This window comes from Anticarsia gemmatalis, chromosome 22, assembly GCF_050436995.1.
Source record: "Anticarsia gemmatalis isolate Benzon Research Colony breed Stoneville strain chromosome 22, ilAntGemm2 primary, whole genome shotgun sequence".
Taxonomy (NCBI): Eukaryota; Metazoa; Arthropoda; class Insecta; order Lepidoptera; family Erebidae; genus Anticarsia; species Anticarsia gemmatalis.
Genome location: NC_134766.1, coordinates 3052898 through 3076335, shown reverse-complemented (window position 1 = coordinate 3076335; position 23438 = coordinate 3052898). Strand labels below are relative to the sequence as shown.

General features: G+C 34.5%; 1 long non-coding RNA gene across 1 annotated transcript; it reads left to right on the top strand.

Annotated features, from left to right (window-relative positions):
- The first annotated feature begins 20721 nt into the window (after positions 1 to 20721).
- On the top strand, positions 20722 to 22913 carry LOC142982582 (uncharacterized). Its single transcript, XR_012960008.1, has 2 exons — positions 20722 to 20882; positions 21169 to 22913. It is a non-coding gene; the product is annotated as an uncharacterized LOC142982582 (long non-coding RNA).
- The last annotated feature ends 525 nt before the right edge of the window (positions 22914 to 23438 follow it).

Here is a 23438-nt window from a genome sequence, read left to right as displayed (position 1 = left end):
CCCCGAAGAAGACATAATAACGATACCATCAACACCTAGCTGGCCATCCATAACAATGTACACCTTGGTATTCTTCACCGGAGTCGGAGTAGCAGTCTACAAACTTTGGTGGAAACCTAGATCGGCGCAAACTACAACTCAGCAACAACCTGAACCTGAAGAGATCCAGCTTCGGTCGCAGCCGCCGTTGCGCCTCCATCTTAAGGGGGGAGGAGTTATGTCCTCGTAACTATGTCCTTGCACAAGGACCACCTTTGTTACTTAGACTAATTAGGTAATAAGCTTACATTACACATATCTTCCTGGTACTCAATAACAGGAAGACATTATCATTATGTTTATAGCCCTTTGTATTAGAAGTAGAGATAAGCCAATGTATAATCTTAAACGAATAATAAAATCAGTCTTGCTCTGCACTTCAAGCAGAACACATCAACCGCTTGTTTTTAAAAACTCCTTTGCCTTCGCCCACTACCTAACTAGAGCAAGAAATTATTTTTGATGATTGTACCACTAGTAGGCCACTTATGGAACCTGCACAACAAAACTCTACAATAGGTTGGTATTGATATTATTTTAAGCATACTTTTACTAGTCATAATTTGTAACCCCAGTAATTCATTTTCATATAGTTTCAGATTCCGCAAGTGACACAACTGATTTGACTATGTTCGCCGCGAAGGGGTCTACTAAATCCGCAGAATATTCCGATAAAAAGTTACGTTCAAAAGCTTGGGAAGAGTTACAGAGAAATCATTTGCAATTTGAAGCCACTTTTCTTCCGTTGGTTCTGGTAGGCATATTTCTTTTAAGCAAAACCATATCGCAGCACATACTTCTCGTACTATTTCGGCGACTGTGCTAACTCCAATCCTAAATATGTAATGCAATTCAGCGAATGAGCATCCCGTTGCCAAATATCTAAAACAAATTTTCTTTATTGCAGGTCTCAATATTCAAAAAAAGTGGCGGAGCATTCGCGACGCTTTTGTAAAGGCCCATAAAGCAAGGATAAGTCCGAGTGGGTCTGCTGCGAAAAAAAAAGGATTCTTATATATTTTATGATAATCTTTTATTTATAAGAGATACAGTAACTGTTTATCGCACAGACGGTAATGCTACAGTAAATGAAATGACGACTACATGGAATGAAGACAATCCTTCATCAAATACTGTATTGGCATCAAAGAAAAGAAAGAAAAATAATGAAGACCACATTGGTGCACAGTTAGTCGGAGTTTTAAGTAAAAATTAAGAAAAAAAAAATTGGATGATGACACCGATCACCTGCGAATGCAAACCAAGTTAGATATTTTAAGAGTAATTAATGACGCACAACAGTTTTCTGATTACTATGCAAACACACAGTGAAGTTCTTCAAGGCCCAATTCCTATCGTGGATACCAAACGACACAGTATTCAAGAAATAACCCCAATAGTCAGTACTTCACCTCATAAGCTTTTGCATTTGTGAGTCCTTCACCGCATAAGCTTTTGCATTTGTGAGTACTTCACCTCATAAGCTTTTGCATTTGTGAGTACTTCACCGCATAAGCTTTTGCATTTGTGAGTCCTTCACCGCATAAGCTTTTGCATTTGTGAGTACTTCACCGCATAAGCTTTTGCATTTGTGAGTCCTTCACCGCATAAGCTTTTGCATTTGTGAGTACTTCACCGCATAAGCTTTTGCATTTGTGAGTACTTCACCGCATAAGCTTTTGCATTTGTGAGTACTTCACCGCATAAGCTTTTGCATTTGTGAGTCCTTCACCGCATAAGCTTTTGCATTTGTGAGTACTTCACCGCATAAGCTTTTGCATTTGTGAGTCCTTCACCTCATAAGCATTTGCATCCTTCGCAGACACGTTGGTTGTCATTGGTAGCGGTAGTAGATCGATTGTTAGAACAATGGGATGCATTAAAATTGTTCTTTACTGACTGCTGGCTGTATGCACGTCTTCTTTCAACCGAACTGATATTTAATAGTTTGAATGATCCATTCATACACCTTTATTACTTGTTCTTTTCTTGGATATTGCCGAAATTTATCAATTTCAATAAACTTTTTCAATCGGAAAAAGTAGTGATCACATCATTTAACGAAAAGGTGCGCGAAATGTATAAAGATATTTTCCTGTGTATTTTGGATCGCGATTATGTCAACAAAACAGAGCTTTCTGCTATTGACCTTGAACGACAAGAAAAATGGTTAAAAGATGAACAAAATTACACAGCCTGAACTTCGTCGCCAGAGTACTGCTAACAAGGAGTTTTTTCAACGCTGTCGGCATTTTTTAATCACAAGTGCTAAAGAAATTTAAAAAAGTCATAATTTAGATGACCCCATTCTATCAAAACTAGACTGTTTTGAACCTACCAATGCTGCTTCCAGTAATTACAGGAAAAAAGTACCGACGTTACAGCCACTCGTCATACTTGTTCCAAGAATAATCAAACCCGAGGACATGCAAGTGATGCAGGCGATAGATGACGAATGGCGCAGTTTTCCCAATATTTCAAATAAAATTGATGTGTCTATGAATACCAATGAGTTTTGGGGCGTCATTAAAAAACAATTTGAAAATTCAATATACTGGCTCAATTTGCATTAAATGTGTTATGTTTACCCCATTCCAGTGCAGTCTGTGAAAGGACATTCAGTGAGGTCAATTTAATCAAAACAAAACTTAGAAATAGTTTATCTAATGAAGCACTCAAGGGAACATTATTAGCCAAGCAATTAATACGAAGAAGCGAAAATTGCACCAAGTTTAAGCCAACAACAGAAAATTAAATGTTAAAAAATATGACGTCAGAAAATTTGTATAAGTCTAATAAATAGTTTTATTGCATTATTTTTCTAGTTCTGAACGAATTATTGTAATTTTTAATAAAAACTTTGAACTTCTAAGTTGTACAATCTTTTCATTTCAAAATTTCCTTGGAATACGATTTTTTTGTAGTTGACGTACGATCATGCCTTGTTTTCATCTGGCAGCCCTGGTTTTATGGTATCCTAAATATGGCTTTTGTTAATTCTGCTATAATATATGGCCACAATATGATGAAAATAATAAAAAACCATTGAACCGACGTCAATTAATGAAGCAACTCAGCACAGATTTGGTCACGCCTTGGATGGAGAAGAGGCTTGAAGCCCCGAAATTGAAGAGATCTTTACGTGAAAATATAACCAAAATTCTCAATAAACCTAGATTCAAATAATGAAAATCAAGAAGAAGAACCCAACCCAAAGAAACAAAAATATTGCTCCTTTTGCTCTTATAAAAGAAAGAGAATGTCAAAATTGGTATGTAATAAATGTAAAAAATCTGTGTGTGGCGAGCACAAGGTTGACATATGTGTAGACTGCTTTTAAAGTTAAGCTATTCTTTCAAAGTCTGATTAGATGTAGAAAGACGACACACTCATTCGAAGAAGTTATGAAAATTTTTTGGATCCAACAATAGCTCACTGTACTCTTTAAGAAAAAAATCTCCGTCACTGTTTTTAACGCGATTATTGGACTGACCCAACATTGACGCAACCTTTGGTGACCGATGGATCGACCGATTTGGTCCTCGTCACTGGACACCGCGTTCTCCGGATTTAACCCCACTAGATTTTTTCCAAGGAGGTTTCAAAAAAGAAAAAGTTTTCACGAGTGAGTGCTATTCGAGTGATGAAATGCGCCGTAGAATAGAGGATGCATTTAGTAAACTGCGTGCGAGGTGTATCGAAGATGTTTCAATACACTCCGCAGTCTTTGAGCCGCTCTTAAGTCTGCGAGAATGTTGGTGACGGACACTTCGAACCTTATCTCATAAGAAGTATTCGTACTTAGAATCATAAGAAGTAATCTTAGTTGAGTTATTTGCACTTCAATGACAATTAGAAAGACGATGGGGATAGGTGTTGTCAAGTGAGAACAGTTCTTTAAATAATACGTGAAAATTATTTTATAAAGAAGTTTACGGCTTGGGATTTTTGGAATTTTACTTTTCAATGAAGCCCGTAAACAGTACAACATTAAATCAGGACACTGTGAGCTCATTCTGCGTAAATAGAAACTGTACCAAGGCATACAGTAACAACCAAATAAACGATAATCACATTTAATCAGACGATATTGTCAAATTTAAACGTTGAAAATATTTACAGCCCAACAAGAAACTAGACCCCATAAAAGATGGAAAGATGAGCTTGACACCTTCGATCCAGAATGGAATCCAACTGCCGGAGATAGGTTACAGTGGAAAACTATGCCCAGCAGTGGAACAATACAGGCTCACGGTACTTTGGACCCTGTTCCCGATACCGGTAGCAACCTCATTTTTATATATTTAAATATGTTTTTTTATATTTTTCTTTTTATATTGAGAATATTTTTAAATATTTTTTTTTATATTAATAATATATTTAAAAATGTAATAGTTAAGAATAATTATAAATAAAGAGCATAACAAGAAACTGGACGAAGAAGAAACGGAACTGTACGGTACAGAACTATTCCGTCACATGCCGGCACTGTTGTTGTGCGGATCGACTTTAAGTTGATGCATTTCAAAAATGCCGTGGCCAAGAGCAAACTAGTAAGTTACTTAAATAAGTATGCCCGGCAATATGAGAACGAGTCTATGGCTTTGGCTAAAGCTGAATTGGACATCTGGAAGTATCACAAGCAGTAACACACTAAAACATTAAGAATATCTTCTTCAGCCACGCCAAGCTCCATCAGTGATCAGCGAAACCGAGGTCCAGATCCGAGATTTCTAGACGCACTGGCATTTCATCAAGAACCGTGCACAGGATGTTAAAAAAAAGAGAGAAACTACATCCATATCACTACCCACGTATCCAATGTCTATTGCCAAGGGATTAATTATCCGTTAAGAATAGAATTCTGTACAAGAATGTTGAGACTTATAATAACGATCCACATTTATTTGACACAATTCTATGGAGTGACGAATCATCGTGTAAAAGATATGGTTACTTTAACATGCATAACTATTTTTTTTAAAGGAAAACTCCCGCAATAAGAATTGCTCTTGTGTCGCGGGGACTTTAACAAACAATTATTTGTGGGTTGCACAAATAATTGCTCCGTGTGGGAATCGAAACCTGCGTTACGGAGGCAGTCACTCATTACTTGCATAGTTGGCAGACTACAGATCCGAATCGAATACGAGAAGAGAGATCCCAGTACCAGTTTAAAATAAATCTATGGACTGGCATTATAAATGGCCAAGTAATCGGCCCACTAGAACTTCCGGACACGTTAACTGCTGAGAGGTATTTAACACTTTTACGTGATCTCCCCACCATATTGGAGGATGTGCCGCTTTCCATTCGGACAGGGATGTGGCTGCAACTCGATGGTGAAAAAATTTCTTAATGATTCGAGGGTCTAGGGAGAACATGAGCAGAATTTCACCAAGGTGACTCATCCAATGCTAAAGCAAAGAGTTACTTGAAGCTATGCTGCAACAAAAACTGCAGTTTAACTTTGACAACCTTTGCACAGGCATTTCACTATTGATACATTTAAAAGAAATGGGTTATGGTGGCACCGGCACCCTTCGCCAAAATCGATTACCTAAAAAAATGTCCGATAGCTAAAGTATCTTTATACTTTATTAAGGGTACCATTTTTAACTTATCTTAATAGAAGGTCTTCAAAACATCTCTTATGAGAATATTCAGAACTTCTCCGATAACCAAGTGCAGTATTTTATAGGCATCAGTAAACAACAACAACAACAAATATTAGATAGTTATGGTGACATCCACACCTTCAGCCTTAGATTAAGTCCAGAATAGAGTTTATGCTTAGCCAGCATGTCAGCATTCTTAGAAGTAAGATGAGCCGGGCCCAACGGATGTGTCTCTCCTGAGGGTCTAACTGTAGTAGATAAGTTAGAATTAAAACAGCCTCTGAATCGGCTACACATGTATTTTTGTGTTTAATTTCTCACTTTAATTTTAATTAAATTAGTTTAAAAATAAATTATTCCCCGCTCCGGAAACAAGAGTAGATACTACACCCAGGCTTAGGAATATGCATCGGAGTAGTTTTGCACTAACAGCCTTGTTATGCGAGTGAAGGACTGGAGACTCGTGGGACAGATTGTCGTGCTTATTTCGAGTGCCAAGAAGGACCCTCAGAACATTAATATCTATAGCAAAAAATATCTTTCTCAGACTATGTGCCACAATTTCTCGATTTTTGACATTAAAGAAGGGAGCAAGTCGCAGCAAGTAATTCGTACATTGCTGAACATATTTTTGGTGAGCCTGAATCCGAACAAAACCCAGCAATTACAATCGCTGATGCAACATACGTATATACGCAAAAAAGCAGTAATTACTTGTTTCAAAAGGATACATATACATATTCCTTGCATAAGTATAGAAATTTATTAAAGCCATTTATTCTCTGTACCTGTGATGGATATATTATAGACGTACGCGGACCATATAGTGCCACCACATATGATGCGACTATAATGACAGACTTATTAAATGAACCAGAATTCAAAGATTTTTATAGAAAAAAATGATGTATTTATAGTATTGCATGATTGCATGAATAGTAAGCATGAGAAAGGATACATAGGTCATACCTATGCCTGAAACTCAAGAAGGCGGCCAATCACAGCTTACTACTCTGAAAGCCAACAGATTACGCTGTGTTACTTTAAACCGGTGGGTGGGTAGAAGAAGCTGTAAATGGCCGTTTTAAGAGAGAATTTAAAATATTCCGTCATAAATATTTTAACCGTGGTTGTCGCAATCTAATGGCAGATTTTAAAATAGCAGCTGCTCTGCTGAATGCGTTTACTCCCCTATTCGTCGACAATATTCATGCAGAGCAATTTGCTTCAATTACATTTGAATTCCTGTTTTTAAGTAATTCTATAGCAGAGTTAGTTATAGAACAAATAAAGATTATCATATCTACGCTATTTTATATGCAGATTATATAGAATCTATGGAACTATTAGCTGTCAGTGTGACCAGAGTGACAGCGATGATAAAATTTTAGACAGTAAAAGTAATATTCTCCTGGTTTATTTTAAATAGAAGTAAAGGCTTTAAATGTTGTTTGTGTTATTTCAGGTAAGTTATTATGTCTGAAATATGTTAAATTGTAGTAAAAATTTTGTATAGGTACTTAAGTATGATGTGAATAAAATAATTCTTGTTACTTCAGAAAACGCAAATTTCTTTATTGCACCTGAGCTATTATTATTATAAACATAATTTAAACAGGCGCGGTTCCTGGACATGCGACAACCCTATCTTTTCATGCAGGAATTGATATTATCTACTTGACAACACAGTTAAACAAGTGTGAATTAAAATAATAAAAGTTGTTATATCAGACATGCACTCAAGTCGGGGCTAATAATTATAAACACTGTGTGATCAGAGTGCCGTTAATGTCGGTGCTATTACAGAGTTGATCAATGAGGCCAAAAGAATATTAATTTTGCGTGCAGGAAGAGAATGGCGTGGTGATCGCATATTCATTAATGGCAAAAAAAATGTACCATTATACGATGTAGGTATCACATTCAATAAAAGGAATCCGTAATAATTTAATTATATACAAAAGATATGATTTATACAACCAACAATGTGGAAAAAATTATAAAATAGAAAAAGTTTGAAGACATTTATGGAAACGACAAATCCTATGGAGAACTACGATTGTAACATCAAATAACAGAGGAGGACATTAACCCGAAAAAATGAACAAAATGCGGGTCAAAACTGCAACACAATTACAGAGGAAAGGAGCATGGAAGCTGTGACAAAAGAAGTATGTGTGGAAAAATTTGTAACATCAAGCAAAATTATACCAATAGTATCTATCCTGTCTTTAAAAACATATAGTGCTATGAAGACCTGTAACCAAAATATTGGAAGAATTAAGTAGGAGAATCGGTACAGTGGAACAGGTTCATGTGTTAGCTACCACGACACTACTGGATCCGAGGTTCAAGAAAATTCATTTTACTGACAGATTAGCTGCTCCAGAGCTATTAATAAAATTAATAATATGATTGTAACTTCAAAACAACAATTAGATTAACAATATAAATCATGAAAATCCAGAAAAAAAATTGAAATCCAGCATGAAGCACTGCTCCCTTCATCTAGATTTCAAATTTTTAGTCAAATGTTAGATTCTTCTGCTTCCGAACCAGAAGAATCTAACATTTGGGAATTTCACAACAAGTTGGAAAAAATCTGCTGCAATCACTTCAAACAGAAAGTCAAGGAGAAGGTTTACAAGATGATTTGTATTAAAACATTATTGAACACAGCCTGTCGTCTTGCCAACAAATTTTGCCACCGATTGTCAACAAATACTTTTACATAGTTGGAACATCTATTCCATGTGAAAGGCTTTTTTCAGTTGCAGGAAATATTGCTAGCGACGAAAGGAGTCGTCTAGATACCGAACGATTAGACAAATTATTTTTTTAAGTCACCAAGCTTAAAATACTGGGCATGTGATTTCTTGTTAAATTTTTATTTAACTTTAATAAAAATTTTATAAACTTACAATTCGATTAATTTTTTGTTATGACTGACTTATTTAGGTTAAACTACACACAGACTGCCTGATTGGTCTCCTACAATTTCTACATTACTTGTATTAACGGTAAATTATCATCAATAATGCTGTGTCTACATATCTAAAGCATGTTTGAAAAATTCGCGACTAATCGAAAATAGATCTTTTAATGCTCGATTTAATCGAGAATCGATTCTAGTATGCTCCATTCGAATCGAATCAGAGATCGATTTTTTTTTCAAGTGAATCGACATGCCTAGCCTGAATGGTAATATCAGTTGGCTCAAAGCCTTAGAAACAGAATAAAAGAAAGACGTCTTCCGTTGGCATCTGTGCTGACGTATCTTTGTGATTCGGAAGACTACCATGAAGACAACTTTGACTTTGAAACCTTCAGCAAACTGCTTCCGGTGAAGAAATGTTCACAGAAATAATTAATACCTATGATCAAAAGATTAGGGACGGAGGAAAAAATCCCAGAAGAGGAGGAAGAATATAATGACTCTACTGAAGTAATCACAAATACAGAAAATTAAAAAAAGACATGAAAAAGAAATTACAATAAGCGATACAAAATAAATTAACATTATATAGATGATAAGCAAACAATTGACAACTTGGTGGCCAGATTATTAATCGAAGAAGAAAGGGTGAAAGAAAAAAATGAGGAGTCACAAGGAAGTTCAGCCTCAGCGTTCGTCGTGAAAAATAAAAGACAACTAAAGTGTTATAAGTGTGGCAAAAGTGGACATTATCAAAGTGAGTATAAAAACATTGTGAATAACAGTGGAAAAAAGGTAACTGTTTTTATTGTGGAAAGTTTGGACATATCAAAGCGCAGTATAGGTTTAGAAAACAAAAAACAGAGGGCAATAAGAAGAGTAATGCGTTTGTAGTGACAAGTTCTTCGCATGAAATGCATTATTCAAAGTGGTTAGTGGACTCTGGTGCTAGCGAACACATAATATGTGCAATAACCGCGCATTTTCATTTGTAAGTACATCGGAACAATCGGTGATTGTCGGAAGTGGCGCGTGTTATAATAGCATATAAGTCATACATTGTAGTATTACATAAGACATATTAATACATAAATCCTTGTAACCTAGTATATAACTATAAAGTCCTCATATTTTAACATCATCTAAATCAAAACATCTTAATGTATCCTGTTTACTATAATTACTAATCACTTTGTTATTGTCTTTTCTCAGGACTCGCTTATCATATTTACTTTAGCCCTAAAACCATTAGCTAATAAGTTAACGTTTCACATATTGTATTAGTATATAAGCTCGTCCTCGATGTACGAACAGTTAGTTCATAGTTAAGTCAGTTCATAGTTAAGTCAGTTCATAGTTAAGTCAGTTCATAGTTAAGTCAGTTCATAGTTAGTTCTAAACATAGTTAGTTCTAAATCAATTCCAAATCTTAGTCGTAAATCAGTGTTAATTCATAACTCATATATTATTTCTAAGTGTAATAAATAAAGTTTTATTCTTTTAAAGTGAGTTTGCCATTCGCCTCATAACAAATTTGGCGCAGTCGGTAGGATACTGCAATTGTGAAGACGAAACGCACGTAGGGACAGCATCGCCCAGTCATCGTGTGGTAGCCGACGGCTTTTAACAGTTTTCGCCGAACATGCAGCTCCTGAACATATTGATGTTACTGTGGTAAGTGGCCAAACTCATATGCTCTATTTCCTTGCCTGAAATCCTTAAATCTAACTCCTAGTTCCTAAATCTTATCCAAGTTGTTTTAACCTTTTTATTATTCGTATATTTACCAAAATTTTTTTTTTTTACAAAATGTCGATCGAAAGCGAAACTTCAACTTCTCTAGATATAGCGACTCTCCTCAAACTAATTCCCAAATTCGAAACAAATGTACCTGACCAGATCTACGGATTCGTCAGATCCTGCGATTCAGCTTTTAATTTAGCCACAGAGGATCAAAAGCAAATTCTATTAGTGTACGTCCTGAATAACATTACTGGTGTAGGAGCATCAAATATCCATTGCAGACAATATAATAACTGGGCAGCATTGAAATCTTCTCTTATTAGCCAATTTTCAAACGTAAAAACCATATCGCATCTTAATTTAGAACTTCAATCTATGTTTCAAAAACCAAATGAATCTATAACCCAGTATTTTAATAGAGTAGATCTATGCAGGAGTAAAATAGTCGAAAAGTTAAGCACAGAAATCACTGACAGTACTCTTTACGGTAGATTAGCGGTTACCGAAGAAACAGCTTTAAGCGTCTTCGTTAACGGTATAAGCGCAGAGATAGGAGTAATGTTGCGAACCAAAGGCTTTACAACTCTTTCTGAAGCAGGCCGTTTCGCTATACAAGAGGAGAAAATATGTGCAATGAATCGTGCTCGACAGCAAATGTTTCGGTTAACAAACCCAACTCCACCAACAAATCATAATCATATAAATACCAGTAAAACTTGCAATTACTGTAAAAAACCAGGTCATTTAATTTCAGAGTGCCGAAAAAGGCAATTTAACAATTATAAAAATCTACAGTCGAATCAGGTAAACCAACGTGCGCTTCCAGCTCCTAAGCCTAAAATTCATAATTTAAACTCCAAAGCGGCCTCGGATCTGGACATGTCCGAGGAAACCGCTTCTCGATATTATGTCCAGACAAAAATGATCCAAAATCAAGTCCCGCTGGAGGATCTCCAGCTATAACAAAACAAATTTCTAGACCAGTCCATCGGGGACACATAAAAAACACGCAAGTTTCGCAAAGTCTATCAGTGTATCGGACACAACTTCGCGACGCTTTCACTCAGACTGATTCTCAAACATCGCCAAGTCTACCAGTGTATCGGACACAACTTCGCGATGCATGTATTCAGGCTGAAATCCAAACAATAATTAAATCTAATCCTATATCATTTAATAACTCTAGCTCTAGTATTAAGCAAAAATCTAATCCTAAATCTTGTACTAAATCTGACACTAAATCTAATTCTAAATCATATACTAAATCTAATTCTAAATCTCGTCTGAACTCAACAAAATCAAAGATCACGAAATCCATCAGAATATCTTCTTTAAACGTACCTCCTGAAAATCTTCTACACTGCAAATTCCATATTGAAGGCAACCCAGTTACTATGCTAATAGATACCGGCGCAGCCATTTCTGTCCTCAAAAAGGAAAAGATTGGTAACGCACCTCTAGATGTATCGGACATCGTATCTATAGTTGGTATATCTGGAAAAGATTCTTCAATACAAAGCTTTGGCACAGCACAAATTGCTCTAGACAATTTCTCTAAGTTTAAATTTCATGTAGCTAATCTTAACATAGAAGTTGACGGAATTCTTGGTAATGATTTTATGACTAAATTTAATGTTAGTATTCATGTTCAATCTAAAACAATGCGTGTACGAGACCGTTCCTATAAATTGTTCAATATAGGTGAAATCACAAAGGGATCCTCAGATACAAACCAGTTAATAGGGTCAAGGGCCGAAACAGTAATCACATGTGTCACTAATGATGTACAGAATGGTCCCGCAATCATAGACAAACAAATAATTAACAAAGACATAACTATTCCAAACGCACTAGTGACAGTCAAAAATAACAAATTTCTAATTACATGCGTAAACACTAGTGACAAAGACAAATTAATAAATATTCCTATAATTAAAGCAACGAGTTTTCAAACTATTGACTTATCTCAGAATATTCATACAATTAACTCAACAAATATTAAACACAACGTCCATGATAAGAGGTTAAAGATAAAACAATTAATTCGACAAGATCATTTAAATAACGAAGAGAAACAGTCATTAGATAAAATCATCAACAACTTCTCAGATATATTTTATATAGAAGATGAGCCTCTTACATTCACAAGTCATACAAAACATACAATTCCAACTACCTCAGATGTTCCTATCAACACTAAAACTTATCGGTTTCCTTACGTACATCAGCAAGAAGTCAAATCTCAGGTTCAAAAAAATGCTAGACCAAAACATAATTCAACCTAGCACATCGCCTTGGAGCAGCCCCATTTGGGTAGTACCTAAAAAACTAGACGCTTCAGGAAAAAAAAAATGGCGTGTGGTGATAGACTACCGCAAATTAAACGAAATCACAATCGGAGACAGTTATCCCTTACCTAACATAACAGACATTCTAGACAAATTAGGTCATTCAATTTATTTTACTACATTAGATCTTGCTTCTGGTTTTCATCAAGTCGAAATGGACCCTAAAGACATACCTAAAACCGCGTTCAGCACTCCATATGGTCACTATGAGTTTCTTAGGATGCCTTTTGGATTGAAAAATGCACCCGCAACATTCCAAAGAGCCATGGACAATGTTCTCTTAGGTTTACAAGGTGACCGTTGCTTTGTCTATCTTGACGATATTGTGGTATTCGCATCAAGCCTTCAAGAACACGAGCAAAAATTAACCGAAGTTTTTAATCGCCTTAAGCAGCATGGTTTAAAGGTCCAACCAGATAAATGTGAATTTATGAGAAAAGAAGTAGCATATCTCGGTCATATTATATCAAGTGAAGGTGTTAAACCTAATCCGAGTAAAGTAGAAGCAGTTCAAAATTTCCCAATTCCAAAATCATGTAAAGATATCAAATCATTTCTAGGTCTTGCAGGTTATTACCGCAGATTCATTCCAAACTTTAGTAAACTAACTAAACCTTTAACATGTCTTCTTAAAAAGGACACACCATTCATTTGGGGTGAAAGCCAACAAGAAGCCTTTGATAAATGTAAAGAAATTTTAACCACAACTCCCCTTCTTCAATATCCAGATTTTAACAAAGAATTTATTTTAACTACGGATGCTTCATTATATGCTATCGGTGCTATACTTTCTCAAGGAGAAATAGGCAAAGACCTACCTATTGCATACGCATCAAGAACATTAAACAAAGCCGAATCTAATTACTCAGTGATCGAGCGCGAAGCCTTAGCCATCGTATGGGCAGTCAAACATTTCCGCCCATATCTATACGGTCGTAAATTTAAAGTCGTAACTGACCATATGCCTCTTAAATGGCTATTTAGTATCAAAGATCCCGGTAGTCGTTTAGTCCGTTGGAGACTAAAACTTGAAGAATATGACTACGAGATCATTCATAAATCAGGTAAATTTAATACAAATGCAGATGCATTATCCCGACCTCCTATTTTGAATTCTAACGTAATCGATTTAACTCAAGATAGTCCAAGTCCTTCAGACCACGTAGAACGCAATGACAATAAATTCCCATCCGATGAAGATGACTATATGCAAATTAATTATGAACATTTCCTTTCTTTACAAGATCCTGATATTAATTGCTTTGATCCTTCTATTATAAAAATCTCACCGAATCAATTATTAGATCCTAGACATAAAAACATATTTCTACCCATATCTTGTAATCACGCTGACCATAATAATTTACTAAATCAAGCTTTATCTTTATGCGCACCTGTCAACCTAGATAAACCAAAATCACTCTATAGTGTAGATCACATTATTTCAAGTGAAAAGCAAAATTTTTATTTATGTTATACAAGACCCAACCATTTCGATCCTTGGGACAGTGAAAGTTACTTCAAAGCACTTTTGTCCTGTCTACAACACCATAATATAGATACTCTTTATATTCCCGATCTTAAGTATGATACAACTTGTAAATTATTAAATAATGAGCAACTGCGTATTTCAGCATACCTAGGCCAATATTATAATTGCGAAATTATCATTTGCGAAAACAAAGCAAAATATCCTAAACCAGAAGAAATTCCGAAAATTCTTAAAACATTCCACGATGAACCACTTTCAGGACACCGTGGTATTTCTGAAACAACAAAAAAGATTCGCGAAGAATATTATTGGAAAGGAATGACCAATGATATCAAAAATTATATCGACTCTTGTCTCACCTGTCAACGGAATAAAATTCAGAGAAAGAATTTTCAAGCTCCCATGGTTATTACCTCCCAATCCACTGAACCATTTGAACGTGTCTCAATTGATCTTGTTTCATACTCAGAAATAAGTGATAACAGTAACAAGTATATTTTAACTTTGCAAGATGATTTAACGCGTTTTGTACAAGCTTATGCTATCCCAGACAAAGAAGCCGTAACAGTAGCCAAGCAACTACTACATTATTGTCAACATTTCGGGGTTCCCAAACGTTTTCATTCCGATCAAGGCACCGAATTCATGAATAAAGTTATGAAACAATTAGTAAAATTTCTAGGATGCAATCAAACATTCAATACTGCATACCATCCACAAACAAACGGTGCTCTAGAAAGGTTCCATGCAACATTACGCGACCATATTCGTATGTATTATAATCGTCATTTAAAAAACTGGGATCACATAATTCCATTTGCAATCATGAGCCACAATACTTCCACTAATGCTTCTACGGGTTACACTCCCCATGAACTCCTTTTCGGATTTAAACCTCGTCCATTTTATTCGTTAAAACCAATTCCAGAATATAACGCATGTGACTATTTAAAGGACTTAAACGAACGTCTTCGAGTGTCTCGTGATACAGCTCTGATTAACTTAGAAAGAATGAAAGAAAAAGCTAAAGAACGCTATGATAGTCAAATTAAAAACCCAATAGAATATAAAGTAGGTTCAAAGGTATTGTTACGAGTTCCTAATCCTAATAGTTTAGATGCAAAATGGGATGGTCCATACGAAGTGTTACGTGTAGGCTTTAATGAAAATTATTTGATTCGAAAGGCAGGTAAAAATCAATTAGTGCATGCAAACCGTTTGCGACCTTATTTAGATAATAATATGTAGTAGAGATAATTAATGTTAGATATATATTAAGTAAAATTTATTTATAATTTCCAGGGTCTGTCATTTTACAACAGCCCAGAATGACATATCTTTACTCCAATCCCTTTATAGTCCTAGTTACATACTCAATTTTATAATCTGTTCCTTTATTAAACTCGTAGTTGTAATATTATTATACAAAATTTATAAATTTATTAAAATACGAATTCAGAATTATCGTAAAACTAATGGAGACAATGTTGTTTCTATTGCAGGGCAACCAACGGAATCGTTGCCAATATAAATTTCTCCCAACCTCTCACTTCCAACGCTGGAATATTTTATAACGAAGAAGGCCAAATATTAATTAGCGAAGAATCATGGAAATTAATCATATATCGTGATCTGAAGCCCCTATTCATTTCCTATGAGTCCTTACAACGACTTTCAAATAATTTTAATTCTATGTCATTTAAACATTTGAATTTCCCTACTGTTCTTTCAACTAAATCTTATCTTAATGTTAGCTTAAATAAAATCGAAAATAGACTCTCAGAACTAAGTATGTATCTAGGTAAGAATTCACGCCAAAAGAGAGAACTGTTAGATGGTTTGAGTTCTGTTTTAAAATGGCTCATTGGTACTCCTGATGCCAAAGATGCCAAACATTACAACGAATACATAGATCTTCTCGAAAAACAAAATCTAGAAATGTCTGAACTAATGCAAAAACAAATTCAAATTACTAGCTCAACTATAAAAAACTTTAATGAAACCATATTTAAAATATCATTCGATGAACAAATTATCAACGAAAATATACGTCGCTTAAATGACTACTTCAACAAAACCGAAAATCTAGTGTTTAATTTAAAGATAACTGAAGATATTACATCTATTACTATACAAATTCTTGAATTGGCTACAAATCTCGAAAACGATATCAATGACTGCCTTACAAGTATCCTCTTTGCTAAATCAAACATTATCCATCCGTCTATTATATCCTTGAAAAAATTATATAATGAATTACTACTATCTAATAAATTAAGAACGAATAAAAGATTAGTTACTTCCGTCTCTATAGAAAACATCCATACACTTCTAGATTCTTCATATCTATCAGCCTACGTCTTCTCTGATCGACTAGTTTATATTTTAGAATTCCCATTAGTTCAGAATGATCCTTCAACTTTATATCATATATATTCAATTCCTATCCAACATCCTAATTCCTCTTTCCACTCAACTATTATCCCTGAGCATACTTACCTGGCCACTAACCCTAGTGGACAAAGATATGTCTCAACGAGTTTGCTGAACAATTGCAAAGTCTACGCTTCACGAAAAAGCATCTGTAAAGACCTCGTGATCTACGATTCTTCAGCACGACCAATCTGCGAGATGGATATCCTCCTCAGTAAATCGACAACAATCCCTACGACTTGTACAACCACAACATTTCCTGCCGAAATTCAAACGTTTCAACCTCTTGGCAACAATAAGTGGCTCTACATTTTAACAAAGGATACTCACTGTGTATTACAATGTCTGAATGAAATTTCCAACCACAAACTTCAAGGATCCGGAATCATAAATCTACCTGAGGGCTGTAAACTCCACACCGGATACAGCACTCTGTCAGCATATCAGTCATCAGAAGACAATGTCACATATCCAGTCATCGTGCCCGACATCAGAACTGAAGATTGCTTTGAAATACCCGAAGACATCAAGACTCCAACTCTACTTCCTATAGCCATCAATGATGTACCATTAGATGCATTAATAACTATCAAGAATCATCTAGACACTTACTCTCAAGAACTACAAAACTTACGGTCTAAATCAGCATCTCAAAGGTTCTTAGAGAATAACCGAACTAGTTTTTCATGGTTCTATTTTATATTGGGTATATTCATGTTAACATTTCTCCTGTTGAAACTATTCAGTCGATGGTATAGATTTACCCAATGTACAAACGAAAGAGGATGTATACAAATCTTTAATAACTGCTTTGACAACTCCTCCAGAAGACGATCCAGTCAATTAGTATCCCAATGAGGACCATCACTCATAATACTTCATGTATCTCAGAAGACGAAGACGAAGAAAATAATGCTACAAGAATACTGCCACCATCTTCTCAAAGTTTAGGCGCCAACGCCCAATCTTTGTTCTAAGGGGGGAGGTGTTATAATAGCATATAAGTCATACATTGTAGTATTACATAAGACATATTAATACATAAATCCTTGTAACCTAGTATATAACTATAAAGTCCTCATATTTTAACATCATCTAAATCAAAACATCTTAATGTATCCTGTTTACTATAATTACTAATCACTTTGTTATTGTCTTTTCTCAGGACTCGCTTATCATATTTACTTTAGCCCTAAAACCATTAGCTAATAAGTTAACGTTTCACATATTGTATTAGTATATAAGCTCGTCCTCGATGTACGAACAGTTAGTTCATAGTTAAGTCAGTTCATAGTTAAGTCAGTTCATAGTTAAGTCAGTTCATAGTTAAGTCAGTTCATAGTTAGTTCTAAACATAGTTAGTTCTAAATCAATTCCAAATCTTAGTCGTAAATCAGTGTTAATTCATAACTCATATATTATTTCTAAGTGTAATAAATAAAGTTTTATTCTTTTAAAGTGAGTTTGCCATTCGCCTCATAACACGCGGCAATTAGTGTGCTCGGTCGCGGACAGGTGGCAGTGCTAGTATCGAATGGGAACGAATGGATAGACACAGTAATAGACAACGTACTCTATGTACATTAAGTAACATTAACTAAATCATATTTAGCTGCCATGGCAAAGCTCCTCTAGCATCAATCCGTACTAAGAGTGCACAGTTACAACTCGCTCTAAACATAAAAAATCCGTTATTGGAAGTTAACTTTCTATATAACGAAAAATATTTGAAGTGCTCTAAGCCTATCGCTGAAGCACTTAATATTCAACATGGTGATAAAAACTTATTTTACGGAATCGTACTACCTACAATACTCTCACTACAAAAAAAACTGCATGATTATCTGAAGAAAACTTTAAATATTGCAATGCTTTGGCAGCCCAATATTCAAAAAGCGTCAATCAGAGATTTCAAGAGTATTTTGATTTGTTTACACCTAGTTATGCATCCTGCTAGGCCTCTTCAAACAATATCAATAGGTTAGAGAACAATAATCAATGGGTTAGAGTTACGGTGTCAAATGCTAGTTGGTCAATTACTGTAACTTTAATGAGCGCCAAAACTATAACCACTTGATTTACGATTACTTGTTCACTGTAAAGACCATTCATGAATACCATGATTGTAAGTATCGCGCCATAGCGGATACCACGTGACTAAAACCATATGTATAAAAGCTTTGTCATTTGTACCATAATCCAGTTCTGTTCCTGTAATTGTCTCGGCTTGATGCTCTGCGAGCACACCTTTGTTTTAATTAAATAAATATATTTTTTTAAATAAAGCTCTGTGCATTAATTTGACTACCTACAGGCAATAAGGCAGTCATTGCAGCTATTAGTTATCCTCGATTCAAGGATAAATGGCTTACTGTTATTGAACAGCAGAATATCGCAAAATAAAAATATGTTTAAGCAACAAATAGCCCTAGAAACTGAAATCATAGGGAAAACTGCAGGAGATACATATGTGGGTAATTGCAATAAACAATTACTAACTGTAATTGTTAATTGAATTAATTTTCAATAATTTCAACATGACGATTTAGCGGCATTTGCGGGTCCATCGTGGTGGAGCATGGCACAAGATAGACAGGTTTGGAAGGAAAGAGGGGAGGCCTCTGCCCAGCAGTGGGACACATAAAGGGGTAACAAAAAAAAAAAAATTCAATCAATTTGTAATTGAAATTTCCCATTACAATTTGTAATTGTAATTGTTAATTTTAAGTTAATTACATTTTAGCATCAGGGGCATGAAGATGAGTTTGCATTTTTTTATTCACACAATTTTCTTCACAAGTAAGATATGGTTATCAATAATTTAGCCAAAAGTGCACAAGTGCGAATGCATCCCCACCATGCCGACTTTTGTTCAAGTTGTTTGACCTCAACTATAGGTTCTAAACACTTTCATTGACTTTTTCAATACAAAAATTTGTACAATTAGATTTTGTAGTTATTACCGCATGATATAAACGGACAAACTGACAGATACATAGTGTTGCAGTCATTGACCACAACCTAATTAAAACTAATGTGATTAGTATAAGTTATAGCGTTCTAATCTGTGACTATTTTATAAACATTATTTTATCTTATTGCAACCAAAAATGTACAGATAGTTATACACTGAACATCAGAGGTTTTACCACTCCTACTCCTACACACAACATGTACATACCCTACTAAATCTCTACAATGCTACAAGTTGAGTTCCTACCAAAAGGCCACATTTTTACCCTTCCTGTATTAACACATATTTGGTCAATACAGAGAACTAAAACCACATTTTTCAGATAAAAATTAACCATTCAGGTAACATTTTTATGACAAGACAAGATACAAATAGTAGTCAACAATTATTTATCCTCATATTTCACGTAAATTACAATTTTATCATTAGATAAAAAGGATTTGTTTTACAAGTCTTTACCTTTTTATAATATTTTTTAATGATAATTTATATTGTATATGTATTTATTTTTATTTAGGCATAGTATTATGTTTGTTATTGATCAAATTGTACAGAATGCTGTAAAATTTGATGAAGTACACAAACAGTTTAGGTTTCAAAAACACTGTTATGTAGAGGACAGAACCTCATACAAAACACAGAAAACTATATATTTTAACAAAGACAAATAATCTAACCCCCTTACTCATAAACACACTATAAACCTATTTTAGTTAAACAAGTACTAAAATATGTTTTCTGTTTTTCATTTCATGAAGGAGTGAAAGAAACAAAACACTTTATAAGCCTTTCATATTAGGGATATTCACTTAACATCGATATATCGAATTTATTCGATGTTTTCTTTACGATATATCGGATTGATTCGATGTTTTGTCAAATATTTATTGTATTCGATATATCGATATATTTATAGAAACATCGAATATTTGTTTTTTTTATTTTCTTTTTGTATAATCTACTAAAAAACTAAATAATTTTAACACATCTGTGATGGACCAGCTTAATTACCTAATCCATTCCATCCTGCTGACAGATCGATTGATTATTCACTCTAAATTTATATAATCTGTGGATTCTATAGGTTCATTCTATTTATTTTCACTCTCATTCACTCATTGGACTCATTCTTTGTTTTTACGTCGACTTTTGCTGTTTGGCGGTCGGTAACGCATTAAATCATTGTTTTGATTTTATATCTAAGACAAGTTTATGTAAGACTTTTACTTGCTACTATAATTAATTACTCTAAAATAATTGAGTTGATGCATCATCTGATTGCTAGTTCGAAGTTGAAAAGGTATGTAATGTTATATTCCTATTATGTTTATAAACCTAACCTAACCTCTACTTGTTTGTGACAGTGTTTTATATTTAAGATATATTATAACATAATGATATTTTATATTATAATACATTTCATAATAACAATAAATATCGCATCGAATCATTTCTTAAGTGTATTTTTCATTTCAATTTTTAAGCTTATAAACAAATTAACTCAAATACTGGTATGATACTACCTACGACACAAAATAAAATTGTAGAAAAAAATAAACATTAATTGATTTATTCTTTTATTTTAGTTAATAACAAGATGGCGCCTCCAAAGAAAAGTCATGTATGGAAGTTTTTTACGAAAATTGAGGGAAATGAGAATCTTGTAAAGTGCAAAATTTGTCAAAAACAAATTAAATCTTGTGGCAATACATCAAACCTGTTTAGCCACGTAAAAAATATCCATAAGGCTGCGTTTTTAGATATGAATAAAGAAAATTCGCAAGTGTTGAACAATGTCAACTTACTAAATATCCACAATGAAACAGTTACAAAAACAAATGAAGCAGATTCTGAACCTGTTTTTCCCAGCCCTGAACCACTGCCATCAACAAGTACAGCTGCGTCAAAAGGTATCCATGTCGATAATCCTGTACCTCCGCCATTAAAACGGCAAAAGTCGATTCATGAAAGCTTCGAAAATATATCTGCTTATTCGGAAAGTGGCAATAAAACTTTGAAAGTCAACAATGCCCTCATCTACATGATTTGCAAAGATAATCAACCTTTCACGATTGTAGAAAATGACGGTTTTCGTAATCTTATGAAAGTAACTGCACCACATTACAAGCTTCCAAGTAAGACAACGTTGACTCGCTGGGTTGATGACAAATATGATGCATTATCAGCTGTGTTTAAAAATAAACTAAAAAGTGTAGAAAATATAACACTTACAACCGATATGTGGACAGAAACAATGAGTATGAGAAGCTTTCTTGGAATTACCGGTCACTTTGGTATATGTACCGAATTTTTTTCTATTACTCTTGGAGTATATCAGTCATTTGACCGTAACACTTCGGATCATATTGCTGAGATGCTTCTGAACTCTTGTTCTGAATGGAACATTGACGTTAATAAAGTTTCGGCTGTAGTAACGGATAACGCAGCATCTATGATTAAGGCGGTCGACCTGGCTTTTGGTAAGAAACACATACCGTGTTTTGCGCACACTCTAAATTTAGTTGCGCAAAATGCGATTCAACACTGTCCAGAATTGCAAAATCTAATAACTAAGGTCAAGACTATTGTAACATGGTTCAAGCAAAGTAATACAGCAAGCAATGAATTAAGAAAAGCCACAGAAAAAGAAACAAAGTTAATTCAAGAAGTTTCAACAAGATGGAACAGCACCTACTATATGATTGAGAGATTTTTAGAGTTACGTATTGTAATCAATGAAATAATATTTCGCCATAAGACAGCGCCACCTATGCTTAATGCATCAGAACTGTCAGTTCTTTCTTCTGTGTTATTAGTTTTAAGACCGCTGGAAGCTGCTACTAAAGAAGTTTCTGGGGACAGTTACTGCACAAGCAGCAAGGTGATTCCGTTAGTTCATTGCTTGGTTTTAAAAATCCAACCTCTCCAATTGGAAGATTCGCTTGCCAATGAATTGAAATCGTTTGTGCTTAATGAAATTGAAAAAAGAATGGGCGCTATCGAGAGGGTAACTCCACTCGCCATAGCAACTGTATTGGATCCCAGGTATAAAAAAATTCACTTCCAAGACGCACTTGCTTGCTCCACAGCAGTCGCAAAAATTAAAGACTTTATGAAAAATACTACACAAAATATTGAAATGTCCGAATCAGATTCTGATCAATCTGAAAAACTAGAAGAGAGCTTTTCTTTATGGGATAATCATCACAAACTAGTAAGCAAGAGTTGGAAATCATCACAATCAGATGATGCAATTTCTGATGAATTATCAATGTACTTGCGTAGTCCAGTAGTAGGAAGGCTCAATGAGAATCCTTTAGAGATTTGGCAAGATCTAAAAATTCAATTTCCTAAGCTTTATAAGATTGCCTTCAAATATTTGACTATTGTTGGGACTTCTGTTCCATCCGAACGATTATTTTCTAAGGCTGCTCAAATAGTTAATCAACAAAGAAATAGAATGAAAGGTAAAAGATTAAGTAAACTTTTATTTTTGCAAAGTTTGTCTAAAGAGCATTGGTTTTAATTAAATAGGTAAAGTGAAAGTAAGTTTTTGCAGGTACATACCTAGATTAAGGCTAGTACTAAATAAGTCTTTTGTTTTCTTTTACTGTTTTGAAGTTATGTGATATGTAATAAATATTTCTATTAATTTGTCGTTTATATTTCACTTGCAAATGTAGGTATAACTCATTTCAGTCATCTCACCATTATCTTAGTATTACAATTCTATTTAAGTAACTATGTAATGATAGTGATTCTCATAGAAAATCACTATCATTACACTATTAGTTTAGCTATGTTACTCTGGTATCTGATTCTACATTCACACCTGCAAAATCAAAGACCACAAATT